We start from the raw sequence: 12,926 nt of genomic DNA, 5'->3' as shown, positions 1-12,926 counted from the left end.
CAGGTCACTCTATTTTCCCATCAGGAAGAAGAAATAACCACAGGCTCAGCCTGCCCCCCGGAACCAGAATAGGGCCTGAAGCAATCCTGTGCTTTTGCGGCCAGCTCCCACAAAAGCGAGTTGACAAATGGAGCTCAGGGGCACTGCAATTCACAAACCTGCAGAGTTATAAATGGTAACTCTCGTCCACAAATATATTGAGGGAAGGCAACGAAGAGGATTTGAAAGCAAGGCAGAATTGCAGGAAACAGATTTCAGGAGGTAGATTCGAACCGCCTTGAAAGCACATGAAAAGCGGCAAAACGTCGACAATGATGCCCTTGGCCAAAAAGGGCGTATGCGTTTTTTCCTGAATATATTCAGGAAAAAACGCATACGCCCTTTTTGGCCAACCAAGCAAGCTGGAAAGGCAAATCAGCGCTACAAAGAAGGCTCGCTTCCCGTCGGTCAAAAGGGCCATGCTGAAAAAAGTGTAAAAACCAGAAATGCAGGACAGGCCATGGAGAAATGGGAGCCTTGCTACGCTGATGGGCGGGTTGTAAATGGCCAACAGCCAATCTGGAGAAGTGTACGGTGTGTCCTGAAACATCTAAAAAACACAGCTTAGAGAGCATAGGGCACTTCCGCTCATGGGTGTATAAATTGGGAAAACTAAAAATCAGCAAGACACAGGCACCCCAAGGTTTAGGGCTGCTCTGTTGACAAGAAGCTCCACTTCATTACACCTTAAATATCCCAGGAAAGAGAAAAACGGATAAAGAAGTTGTGGTCCTTATGTACAATGGAATATCCCTCAGCCATGAAATCAATGTCATGAGGCTAGTAGCAGCATGATGAGTGGATTTAGGTACGACGATTCTAAGTGAAATAAGTCACACAGAAAAAGACACTTATCATAAGATATCACTTATAGAGGGAATGTAAAAACCGCTACACTTGAACTGAATTACAAAACAGAACAGAGTCACACGTTTAGAAAACACACTATGGCTGCTTAACGGGAAAGGTGAGGTGGGGTGATGCATAAAACAAGAGTTTCAAATTAGCTCAGATACCGTTCCATAAACCCAATATGTAATAGACAAGACCTACTCCTTGCTCAGTGAACTGGACTCAACACCCCCTATTCACCGCACAAGAATATATCTGACTAGTAAGAATCTTAAAACCTATGTATTGATATCTCTCTGGAAGTGAGTCAAGTGGGTGTAAAGCGGCATAAACACAGCAGTGAAAAGCAGCTAAACCCCATTATAAAAATCAATTACTTTTAACAACCCGTGAAACAAAGACAGTGAAAGAGAGAGAAATGCTTACAAAATTCGTTCAGGGGCTGTGATGCAACCTGGATTGACCATACCTAGACCCACAGCTGGATGAGACATAAGGGTGGACACTCTTGGGGCTGAGAGGTTTGGTGAGGTTGGGTGAGCAAACGCAGACCCTTTCAAGTAATACTGCGTGGTACCCATCCCATGGGTCCCAAATCTCCAGGTTCAAGGGCACCTTCCTACATCGAAAACTTGTATGAGAAACCCAGAAGATGGTACACCATGCGATCGGAAAAGGTTTCTAAAACGCACCTCATTTCTCATCTCCTTGTGCTCGGGTTCGCCATTCCAGCCGCTTTACCAGCAATCTCCCTACTTGAAGGATCAGCACCTTTAACCTCCGGTTCCGAAAAGGTTGCAATTTGTCCTGAGGATGAACGGGAAGAGGGGGAACCAATGAGAGCCTAGCTCTAGGTGTTGGGACAGGCACAGGTCACTCTATTTTCCCATCAGGAAGAAGAAATAACCACAGGCTCAGCCTGCCCCCCGGAACCAGAATAGGGCCTGAAGCAATCCTGTGCTTTTGCGGCCAGCTCCCACAAAAGCGAGTTGACAAATGGAGCTCAGGGGCACTGCAATTCACAAACCTGCAGAGTTATAAATGGTAACTCTCGTCCACAAATATATTGAGGGAAGGCAACGAAGAGGATTTGAAAGCAAGGCAGAATTGCAGGAAACAGATTTCAGGAGGTAGATTCGAATCGCCTTGAAAGCACATGAAAAGCGGCAAAACGTCGACAATGATGCCCTTGGCCAAAAAGGGCGTATGCGTTTTTTCCTGAATATATTCAGGAAAAAACGCATACGCCCTTTTTGGCCAACCAAGCAAGCTGGAAAGGCAAATCAGCGCTACAAAGAAGGCTCGCTTCCCGTCGGTCAAAAGGGCCATGCTGAAAAAAGTGTAAAAACCAGAAATGCAGGACAGGCCATGGAGAAATGGGAGCCTTGCTACGCTGATGGGCGGGTTGTAAATGGCCAACAGCCACTCTGGAGAAGTGTACGGTGTGTCCTGAAACATCTAAAAAACACAGCTTAGAGAGCATAGGGCACTTCCGCTCATGGGCGTATAAATTGGGAAAACTAAAAATCAGCAAGACACAGGCACCCCAAGGTTTAGGGCTGCTCTGTTGACAAGAAGCTCCACTTCATTACACCTTAAATATCCCAGGAAAGAGAAAAACGGATAAAGAAGTTGTGGTCCTTATGTACAATGGAATATCACTCAGCCATGAAATCAATGTCATGAGGCTAGTAGCAGCATGATGAGTGGATTTAGGTACGACGATTCTAAGTGAAATAAGTCACACAGAAAAAGACACTTATCATAAGATATCACTTATAGAGGGAATGTAAAAACCGCTACACTTGAACTGAATTACAAAACAGAACAGAGTCACACGTTTAGAAAACACACTATGGCTGCTTAACGGGAAAGGTGAGGTGGGGTGATGCATAAAACAAGAGTTTCAAATTAGCTCAGATACCGTTCCATAAACCCAATATGTAATAGACAAGACCTACTCCTTGCTCAGTGAACTGGACTCAACACCCCCTATTCACCGCACAAGAATATATCTGACTAGTAAGAATCTTAAAACCTATGTATTGATATCTCTCTGGAAGTGAGTCAAGTGGGTGTAAAGCGGCATAAACACAGCAGTGAAAAGCAGCTAAACCCCATTATAAAAATCAATTACTTTTAAAAACCCGTGAAACAAAGACAGTGAAAGAGAGAGAAATGCTTACAAAATTCGTTCAGGGGCTGTGATGCAACCTGGATTGACCATACCTAGACCCACAGCTGGATGAGACATAAGGGTGGACACTCTTGGGGCTGAGAGGTTTGGTGAGGTTGGGTGAGCAAACGCAGACCCTTTCAAGTAATACTGCGTGGTACCCATCCCATGGGTCCCAAATCTCCAGGTTCAAGGGCACCTTCCTACATCGAAAACTTGTATGAGAAACCCAGAAGATGGTACACCATGCGATCGGAAAAGGTTTCTAAAACGCACCTCATTTCTCATCTCCTTGTGCTCGGGTTCGCCATTCCAGCCGCTTTACCAGCAATCTCCCTACTTGAAGGATCAGCACCTTTAACCTCCGGTTCCGAAAAGGTTGCAATTTGTCCTGAGGATGAACGGGAAGAGGGGGAACCAATGAGAGCCTAGCTCTAGGTGTTGGGACAGGCACAGGTCACTCTATTTTCCCATCAGGAAGAAGAAATAACCACAGGCTCAGCCTGCCCCCCGGAACCAGAATAGGGCCTGAAGCAATCCTGTGCTTTTGCGGCCAGCTCCCACAAAAGCGAGTTGACAAATGGAGCTCAGGGGCACTGCAATTCACAAACCTGCAGAGTTATAAATGGTAACTCTCGTCCACAAATATATTGAGGGAAGGCAACGAAGAGGATTTGAAAGCAAGGCAGAATTGCAGGAAACAGATTTCAGGAGGTAGATTCGAATCGCCTTGAAAGCACATGAAAAGCGGCAAAACGTCGACAATGATGCCCTTGGCCAAAAAGGGCGTATGCGTTTTTTCCTGAATATATTCAGGAAAAAACGCATACGCCCTTTTTGGCCAACCAAGCAAGCTGGAAAGGCAAATCAGCGCTACAAAGAAGGCTCGCTTCCCGTCGGTCAAAAGGGCCATGCTGAAAAAAGTGTAAAAACCAGAAATGCAGGACAGGCCATGGAGAAATGGGAGCCTTGCTACGCTGATGGGCGGGTTGTAAATGGCCAACAGCCACTCTGGAGAAGTGTACGGTGTGTCCTGAAACATCTAAAAAACACAGCTTAGAGAGCATAGGGCACTTCCGCTCATGGGCGTATAAATTGGGAAAACTAAAAATCAGCAAGACACAGGCACCCCAAGGTTTAGGGCTGCTCTGTTGACAAGAAGCTCCACTTCATTACACCTTAAATATCCCAGGAAAGAGAAAAACGGATAAAGAAGTTGTGGTCCTTATGTACAATGGAATATCACTCAGCCATGAAATCAATGTCATGAGGCTAGTAGCAGCATGATGAGTGGATTTAGGTACGACGATTCTAAGTGAAATAAGTCACACAGAAAAAGACACTTATCATAAGATATCACTTATAGAGGGAATGTAAAAACCGCTACACTTGAACTGAATTACAAAACAGAACAGAGTCACACGTTTAGAAAACACACTATGGCTGCTTAACGGGAAAGGTGAGGTGGGGTGATGCATAAAACAAGAGTTTCAAATTAGCTCAGATACCGTTCCATAAACCCAATATGTAATAGACAAGACCTACTCCTTGCTCAGTGAACTGGACTCAACACCCCCTATTCACCGCACAAGAATATATCTGACTAGTAAGAATCTTAAAACCTATGTATTGATATCTCTCTGGAAGTGAGTCAAGTGGGTGTAAAGCGGCATAAACACAGCAGTGAAAAGCAGCTAAACCCCATTATAAAAATCAATTACTTTTAAAAACCCGTGAAACAAAGACAGTGAAAGAGAGAGAAATGCTTACAAAATTCGTTCAGGGGCTGTGATGCAACCTGGATTGACCATACCTAGACCGACAGCTGGATGAGACATAAGGGTGGACACTCTTGGGGCTGAGAGGTTTGGTGAGGTTGGGTGAGCAAACGCAGACCCTTTCAAGTAATACTGCGTGGTACCCATCCCATGGGTCCCAAATCTCCAGGTTCAAGGGCACCTTCCTACATCGAAAACTTGTATGAGAAACCCAGAAGATGGTACACCATGCGATCGGAAAAGGTTTCTAAAACGCACCTCATTTCTCATCTCCTTGTGCTCGGGTTCGCCATTCCAGCCGCTTTACCAGCAATCTCCCTACTTGAAGGATCAGCACCTTTAACCTCCGGTTCCGAAAAGGTTGCAATTTGTCCTGAGGATGAACGGGAAGAGGGGGAACCAATGAGAGCCTAGCTCTAGGTGTTGGGACAGGCACAGGTCACTCTATTTTCCCATCAGGAAGAAGAAATAACCACAGGCTCAGCCTGCCCCCCGGAACCAGAATAGGGCCTGAAGCAATCCTGTGCTTTTGCGGCCAGCTCCCACAAAAGCGAGTTGACAAATGGAGCTCAGGGGCACTGCAATTCACAAACCTGCAGAGTTATAAATGGTAACTCTCGTCCACAAATATATTGAGGGAAGGCAACGAAGAGGATTTGAAAGCAAGGCAGAATTGCAGGAAACAGATTTCAGGAGGTAGATTCGAATCGCCTTGAAAGCACATGAAAAGCGGCAAAACGTCGACAATGATGCCCTTGGCCAAAAAGGGCGTATGCGTTTTTTCCTGAATATATTCAGGAAAAAACGCATACGCCCTTTTTGGCCAACCAAGCAAGCTGGAAAGGCAAATCAGCGCTACAAAGAAGGCTCGCTTCCCGTCGGTCAAAAGGGCCATGCTGAAAAAAGTGTAAAAACCAGAAATGCAGGACAGGCCATGGAGAAATGGGAGCCTTGCTACGCTGATGGGCGGGTTGTAAATGGCCAACAGCCACTCTGGAGAAGTGTACGGTGTGTCCTGAAACATCTAAAAAACACAGCTTAGAGAGCATAGGGCACTTCCGCTCATGGGCGTATAAATTGGGAAAACTAAAAATCAGCAAGACACAGGCACCCCAAGGTTTAGGGCTGCTCTGTTGACAAGAAGCTCCACTTCATTACACCTTAAATATCCCAGGAAAGAGAAAAACGGATAAAGAAGTTGTGGTCCTTATGTACAATGGAATATCACTCAGCCATGAAATCAATGTCATGAGGCTAGTAGCAGCATGATGAGTGGATTTAGGTACGACGATTCTAAGTGAAATAAGTCACACAGAAAAAGACACTTATCATAAGATATCACTTATAGAGGGAATGTAAAAACCGCTACACTTGAACTGAATTACAAAACAGAACAGAGTCACACGTTTAGAAAACACACTATGGCTGCTTAACGGGAAAGGTGAGGTGGGGTGATGCATAAAACAAGAGTTTCAAATTAGCTCAGATACCGTTCCATAAACCCAATATGTAATAGACAAGACCTACTCCTTGCTCAGTGAACTGGACTCAACACCCCCTATTCACCGCACAAGAATATATCTGACTAGTAAGAATCTTAAAACCTATGTATTGATATCTCTCTGGAAGTGAGTCAAGTGGGTGTAAAGCGGCATAAACACAGCAGTGAAAAGCAGCTAAACCCCATTATAAAAATCAATTACTTTTAAAAACCCGTGAAACAAAGACAGTGAAAGAGAGAGAAATGCTTACAAAATTCGTTCAGGGGCTGTGATGCAACCTGGATTGACCATACCTAGACCCACAGCTGGATGAGACATAAGGGTGGACACTCTTGGGGCTGAGAGGTTTGGTGAGGTTGGGTGAGCAAACGCAGACCCTTTCAAGTAATACTGCGTGGTACCCATCCCAAGGGTCCCAAATCTCCAGGTTCAAGGGCACCTTCCTACATCGAAAACTTGTATGAGAAACCCAGAAGATGGTACACCATGCGATCGGAAAAGGTTTCTAAAACGCACCTCGTTTCTCATGTCCTTGTGCTCGGGTTCGCCATTCCAGCCGCTTTACCAGCAATCTCCCTACTTGAAGGATCAGCACCTTTAACCTCCGGTTCCGAAAAGGTTGCAATTTGTCCTGAGGATGAACGGGAAGAGGGGGAACCAATGAGAGCCTAGCTCTAGGTGTTGGGACAGGCACAGGTCACTCTATTTTCCCATCAGGAAGAAGAAATAACCACAGGCTCAGCCTGCCCCCCGGAACCAGAATAGGGCCTGAAGCAATCCTGTGCTTTTGCGGCCAGCTCCCACAAAAGCGAGTTGACAAATGGAGCTCAGGGGCACTGCAATTCACAAACCTGCAGAGTTATAAATGGTAACTCTCGTCCACAAATATATTGAGGGAAGGCAACGAAGAGGATTTGAAAGCAAGGCAGAATTGCAGGAAACAGATTTCAGGAGGTAGATTCGAACCGCCTTGAAAGCACATGAAAAGCGGCAAAACGTCGACAATGATGCCCTTGGCCAAAAAGGGCGTATGCGTTTTTTCCTGAATATATTCAGGAAAAAACGCATACGCCCTTTTTGGCCAACCAAGCAAGCTGGAAAGGCAAATCAGCGCTACAAAGAAGGCTCGCTTCCCGTCGGTCAAAAGGGCCATGCTGAAAAAAGTGTAAAAACCAGAAATGCAGGACAGGCCATGGAGAAATGGGAGCCTTGCTACGCTGATGGGCGGGTTGTAAATGGCCAACAGCCAATCTGGAGAAGTGTACGGTGTGTCCTGAAACATCTAAAAAACACAGCTTAGAGAGCATAGGGCACTTCCGCTCATGGGTGTATAAATTGGGAAAACTAAAAATCAGCAAGACACAGGCACCCCAAGGTTTAGGGCTGCTCTGTTGACAAGAAGCTCCACTTCATTACACCTTAAATATCCCAGGAAAGAGAAAAACGGATAAAGAAGTTGTGGTCCTTATGTACAATGGAATATCCCTCAGCCATGAAATCAATGTCATGAGGCTAGTAGCAGCATGATGAGTGGATTTAGGTACGACGATTCTAAGTGAAATAAGTCACACAGAAAAAGACACTTATCATAAGATATCACTTATAGAGGGAATGTAAAAACCGCTACACTTGAACTGAATTACAAAACAGAACAGAGTCACACGTTTAGAAAACACACTATGGCTGCTTAACGGGAAAGGTGAGGTGGGGTGATGCATAAAACAAGAGTTTCAAATTAGCTCAGATACCGTTCCATAAACCCAATATGTAATAGACAAGACCTACTCCTTGCTCAGTGAACTGGACTCAACACCCCCTATTCACCGCACAAGAATATATCTGACTAGTAAGAATCTTAAAACCTATGTATTGATATCTCTCTGGAAGTGAGTCAAGTGGGTGTAAAGCGGCATAAACACAGCAGTGAAAAGCAGCTAAACCCCATTATAAAAATCAATTACTTTTAACAACCCGTGAAACAAAGACAGTGAAAGAGAGAGAAATGCTTACAAAATTCGTTCAGGGGCTGTGATGCAACCTGGATTGACCATACCTAGACCCACAGCTGGATGAGACATAAGGGTGGACACTCTTGGGGCTGAGAGGTTTGGTGAGGTTGGGTGAGCAAACGCAGACCCTTTCAAGTAATACTGCGTGGTACCCATCCCATGGGTCCCAAATCTCCAGGTTCAAGGGCACCTTCCTACATCGAAAACTTGTATGAGAAACCCAGAAGATGGTACACCATGCGATCGGAAAAGGTTTCTAAAACGCACCTCATTTCTCATCTCCTTGTGCTCGGGTTCGCCATTCCAGCCGCTTTACCAGCAATCTCCCTACTTGAAGGATCAGCACCTTTAACCTCCGGTTCCGAAAAGGTTGCAATTTGTCCTGAGGATGAACGGGAAGAGGGGGAACCAATGAGAGCCTAGCTCTAGGTGTTGGGACAGGCACAGGTCACTCTATTTTCCCATCAGGAAGAAGAAATAACCACAGGCTCAGCCTGCCCCCCGGAACCAGAATAGGGCCTGAAGCAATCCTGTGCTTTTGCGGCCAGCTCCCACAAAAGCGAGTTGACAAATGGAGCTCAGGGGCACTGCAATTCACAAACCTGCAGAGTTATAAATGGTAACTCTCGTCCACAAATATATTGAGGGAAGGCAACGAAGAGGATTTGAAAGCAAGGCAGAATTGCAGGAAACAGATTTCAGGAGGTAGATTCGAATCGCCTTGAAAGCACATGAAAAGCGGCAAAACGTCGACAATGATGCCCTTGGCCAAAAAGGGCGTATGCGTTTTTTCCTGAATATATTCAGGAAAAAACGCATACGCCCTTTTTGGCCAACCAAGCAAGCTGGAAAGGCAAATCAGCGCTACAAAGAAGGCTCGCTTCCCGTCGGTCAAAAGGGCCATGCTGAAAAAAGTGTAAAAACCAGAAATGCAGGACAGGCCATGGAGAAATGGGAGCCTTGCTACGCTGATGGGCGGGTTGTAAATGGCCAACAGCCACTCTGGAGAAGTGTACGGTGTGTCCTGAAACATCTAAAAAACACAGCTTAGAGAGCATAGGGCACTTCCGCTCATGGGCGTATAAATTGGGAAAACTAAAAATCAGCAAGACACAGGCACCCCAAGGTTTAGGGCTGCTCTGTTGACAAGAAGCTCCACTTCATTACACCTTAAATATCCCAGGAAAGAGAAAAACGGATAAAGAAGTTGTGGTCCTTATGTACAATGGAATATCACTCAGCCATGAAATCAATGTCATGAGGCTAGTAGCAGCATGATGAGTGGATTTAGGTACGACGATTCTAAGTGAAATAAGTCACACAGAAAAAGACACTTATCATAAGATATCACTTATAGAGGGAATGTAAAAACCGCTACACTTGAACTGAATTACAAAACAGAACAGAGTCACACGTTTAGAAAACACACTATGGCTGCTTAACGGGAAAGGTGAGGTGGGGTGATGCATAAAACAAGAGTTTCAAATTAGCTCAGATACCGTTCCATAAACCCAATATGTAATAGACAAGACCTACTCCTTGCTCAGTGAACTGGACTCAACACCCCCTATTCACCGCACAAGAATATATCTGACTAGTAAGAATCTTAAAACCTATGTATTGATATCTCTCTGGAAGTGAGTCAAGTGGGTGTAAAGCGGCATAAACACAGCAGTGAAAAGCAGCTAAACCCCATTATAAAAATCAATTACTTTTAAAAACCCGTGAAACAAAGACAGTGAAAGAGAGAGAAATGCTTACAAAATTCGTTCAGGGGCTGTGATGCAACCTGGATTGACCATACCTAGACCCACAGCTGGATGAGACATAAGGGTGGACACTCTTGGGGCTGAGAGGTTTGGTGAGGTTGGGTGAGCAAACGCAGACCCTTTCAAGTAATACTGCGTGGTACCCATCCCATGGGTCCCAAATCTCCAGGTTCAAGGGCACCTTCCTACATCGAAAACTTGTATGAGAAACCCAGAAGATGGTACACCATGCGATCGGAAAAGGTTTCTAAAACGCACCTCATTTCTCATCTCCTTGTGCTCGGGTTCGCCATTCCAGCCGCTTTACCAGCAATCTCCCTACTTGAAGGATCAGCACCTTTAACCTCCGGTTCCGAAAAGGTTGCAATTTGTCCTGAGGATGAACGGGAAGAGGGGGAACCAATGAGAGCCTAGCTCTAGGTGTTGGGACAGGCACAGGTCACTCTATTTTCCCATCAGGAAGAAGAAATAACCACAGGCTCAGCCTGCCCCCCGGAACCAGAATAGGGCCTGAAGCAATCCTGTGCTTTTGCGGCCAGCTCCCACAAAAGCGAGTTGACAAATGGAGCTCAGGGGCACTGCAATTCACAAACCTGCAGAGTTATAAATGGTAACTCTCGTCCACAAATATATTGAGGGAAGGCAACGAAGAGGATTTGAAAGCAAGGCAGAATTGCAGGAAACAGATTTCAGGAGGTAGATTCGAATCGCCTTGAAAGCACATGAAAAGCGGCAAAACGTCGACAATGATGCCCTTGGCCAAAAAGGGCGTATGCGTTTTTTCCTGAATATATTCAGGAAAAAACGCATACGCCCTTTTTGGCCAACCAAGCAAGCTGGAAAGGCAAATCAGCGCTACAAAGAAGGCTCGCTTCCCGTCGGTCAAAAGGGCCATGCTGAAAAAAGTGTAAAAACCAGAAATGCAGGACAGGCCATGGAGAAATGGGAGCCTTGCTACGCTGATGGGCGGGTTGTAAATGGCCAACAGCCACTCTGGAGAAGTGTACGGTGTGTCCTGAAACATCTAAAAAACACAGCTTAGAGAGCATAGGGCACTTCCGCTCATGGGCGTATAAATTGGGAAAACTAAAAATCAGCAAGACACAGGCACCCCAAGGTTTAGGGCTGCTCTGTTGACAAGAAGCTCCACTTCATTACACCTTAAATATCCCAGGAAAGAGAAAAACGGATAAAGAAGTTGTGGTCCTTATGTACAATGGAATATCACTCAGCCATGAAATCAATGTCATGAGGCTAGTAGCAGCATGATGAGTGGATTTAGGTACGACGATTCTAAGTGAAATAAGTCACACAGAAAAAGACACTTATCATAAGATATCACTTATAGAGGGAATGTAAAAACCGCTACACTTGAACTGAATTACAAAACAGAACAGAGTCACACGTTTAGAAAACACACTATGGCTGCTTAACGGGAAAGGTGAGGTGGGGTGATGCATAAAACAAGAGTTTCAAATTAGCTCAGATACCGTTCCATAAACCCAATATGTAATAGACAAGACCTACTCCTTGCTCAGTGAACTGGACTCAACACCCCCTATTCACCGCACAAGAATATATCTGACTAGTAAGAATCTTAAAACCTATGTATTGATATCTCTCTGGAAGTGAGTCAAGTGGGTGTAAAGCGGCATAAACACAGCAGTGAAAAGCAGCTAAACCCCATTATAAAAATCAATTACTTTTAAAAACCCGTGAAACAAAGACAGTGAAAGAGAGAGAAATGCTTACAAAATTCGTTCAGGGGCTGTGATGCAACCTGGATTGACCATACCTAGACCGACAGCTGGATGAGACATAAGGGTGGACACTCTTGGGGCTGAGAGGTTTGGTGAGGTTGGGTGAGCAAACGCAGACCCTTTCAAGTAATACTGCGTGGTACCCATCCCATGGGTCCCAAATCTCCAGGTTCAAGGGCACCTTCCTACATCGAAAACTTGTATGAGAAACCCAGAAGATGGTACACCATGCGATCGGAAAAGGTTTCTAAAACGCACCTCATTTCTCATCTCCTTGTGCTCGGGTTCGCCATTCCAGCCGCTTTACCAGCAATCTCCCTACTTGAAGGATCAGCACCTTTAACCTCCGGTTCCGAAAAGGTTGCAATTTGTCCTGAGGATGAACGGGAAGAGGGGGAACCAATGAGAGCCTAGCTCTAGGTGTTGGGACAGGCACAGGTCACTCTATTTTCCCATCAGGAAGAAGAAATAACCACAGGCTCAGCCTGCCCCCCGGAACCAGAATAGGGCCTGAAGCAATCCTGTGCTTTTGCGGCCAGCTCCCACAAAAGCGAGTTGACAAATGGAGCTCAGGGGCACTGCAATTCACAAACCTGCAGAGTTATAAATGGTAACTCTCGTCCACAAATATATTGAGGGAAGGCAACGAAGAGGATTTGAAAGCAAGGCAGAATTGCAGGAAACAGATTTCAGGAGGTAGATTCGAATCGCCTTGAAAGCACATGAAAAGCGGCAAAACGTCGACAATGATGCCCTTGGCCAAAAAGGGCGTATGCGTTTTTTCCTGAATATATTCAGGAAAAAACGCATACGCCCTTTTTGGCCAACCAAGCAAGCTGGAAAGGCAAATCAGCGCTACAAAGAAGGCTCGCTTCCCGTCGGTCAAAAGGGCCATGCTGAAAAAAGTGTAAAAACCAGAAATGCAGGACAGGCCATGGAGAAATGGGAGCCTTGCTACGCTGATGGGCGGGTTGTAAATGGCCAACAGCCACTCTGGAGAAGTGTACGGTGTGTCCTGAAACATCTAAAAAACACAGCTTA

Source organism: Balaenoptera borealis (assembly GCF_965194805.1).
Source record: "Balaenoptera borealis genome assembly, chromosome: 5".
NCBI lineage: Eukaryota > Metazoa > Chordata > Mammalia > Artiodactyla > Balaenopteridae > Balaenoptera > Balaenoptera borealis.
The sequence above is the reverse complement of the archived record's forward strand: the minus strand, read 5'-3'. Positions refer to the sequence as shown.